Genomic DNA, 1,927 nt, shown 5'->3' on the forward strand with positions numbered 1-1,927 from the left:
CGATCTCGTGGTCTATCTATAGATAGCATCCCCTTTTTTTTTCCTCTCATATTTACTATGTATTTTATTTATTATACACACTACAATTTCAGTATAAGTTAATGTAGCTTAATTAATAAAGCAAGGCACTGAAAATGCCAAGATGAGTCGCACGACTCCATAAACACAAAGGTTTGGTCCTAGCCTTCCTATTAGTTCTTAGTAGACTTACACATGCAAGTCTCCACGCCCCAGTGAGAATGCCCTTAAAATCAGCAGTGATCTAAAGGAGCAGGTATCAAGCACACTCTTAAGTAGCTCATAACACCTTGCTAAGCCACACCCCCACGGGATACAGCAGTGATAAAAATTAAGCCATAAACGAAAGTTTGACTAAGCCATACTAAAAAGGGTTGGTAAATTTCGTGCCAGCCACCGCGGTCATACGATTAACCCAAACTAATAGGCCCACGGCGTAAAGCGTGTTTAAGATACCTTTGCACTAAAGTTAAAACTTAACTAAGCCGTAAAAAGCTACAGTTACCATAAAATAGACCACGAAAGTGACTTTATAATAATCTGACTACACGATAGCTAAGACCCAAACTGGGATTAGATACCCCACTATGCTTAGCCCTAAACATAGATAATTTTACAACAAAATAATTCGCCAGAGGACTACTAGCAATAGCTTAAAACTCAAAGGACTTGGCGGTGCTTTATATCCCTCTAGAGGAGCCTGTTCTATAATCGATAAACCCCGATAAACCTCACCACCCTTTGCTAATTCAGTCTATATACCGCCATCTTCAGCAAACCCTCAAAAGGTAGAATAGTAAGCACAATCATTTTACATAAAAAAGTTAGGTCAAGGTGTAACTTATGGGGTGGGAAGAAATGGGCTACATTTTCTACCCAAGAACATTCCACGAACGTTTTTATGAAATTAAAAACTGAAGGAGGATTTAGTAGTAAATTAAGAATAGAGAGCTTAATTGAATAGGGCCATGAAGCACGCACACACCGCCCGTCACCCTCCTCAAGTAATAAGACACAACCATAACCATATTAACTTAACTAAGACACAAGAGGAGACAAGTCGTAACAAGGTAAGCATACCGGAAGGTGTGCTTGGATTAATCAAAGTGTAGCTTAACTAAAGCGTCTGGCCTACACCCAGAAGATTTCATTACTTATGACCACTTTGAACAAAAGCTAGCCCAACTAACCCCAAACTTAAGTATCACAGACATATAAAGTAAAACATTTAGTTAAATAATAAAAGTATAGGAGATAGAAATTTTAATTGGAGCGATAGAGATAGTACCGTAAGGGAATGATGAAAGACATCTTAACAGTATTAAACAGCAAAGATTACCCCTTTTACCTTTTGCATAATGAACTAGCCAGAAACGACTTAACAAAGAGAACTTAAGCTAAGCTCCCCGAAACCAGACGAGCTACCCATAAACAATCTAAAAGGATCAACTCATCTATGTAGCAAAAATAGTGAGAAGATTTGTGGGTAGAGGTGAAAAGCCTAACGAGCCTGGTGATAGCTGGTTGCCCACAAACAGAATTTTAGTTCAACTTTAAATTTACCTAAAAAAACAAAATTTTAATGTAAATTTAAAATATAGTCTAAGAAGGTACAGCTTCTTAGAATCAGGATACAACCTTTATTAGAGAGTATATACTAACATCACCATAGTTGGCTTAAAAGCAGCCACCAATTGAGAAAGCGTTCCAGCTCAACAAACAATATAACTTAATCCCAATCATATTACATCAACTCCTAATTATACCTCCTGGGCCATTCTATTTAAATATAGAAGCAACAATGCTAGTATGAGTAACAAGAACTATTTTCTCCCCGCATAAGCTTATATCAGAAACGGATAGACCACTGATAGTTAACAATCTGATAATATCAACCCAAAAATGAAAT

At 37.2% G+C, this 1,927-nt stretch overlaps 1 pseudogene; it reads left to right on the plus strand.

The window, feature by feature from the left end:
- The first annotated feature begins 166 nt into the window (after positions 1 to 166).
- On the plus strand, positions 167 to 1,121 carry LOC144309908 (18S ribosomal RNA; annotated as a pseudogene).
- Positions 1,122 to 1,927: the final 806 nt, after the last annotated feature.

The sequence above is a fragment of the Canis aureus genome, unplaced genomic scaffold (assembly GCF_053574225.1).
Source record: "Canis aureus isolate CA01 unplaced genomic scaffold, VMU_Caureus_v.1.0 ptg000246l_RagTag, whole genome shotgun sequence".
Classification (NCBI taxonomy): domain Eukaryota; kingdom Metazoa; phylum Chordata; class Mammalia; order Carnivora; family Canidae; genus Canis; species Canis aureus.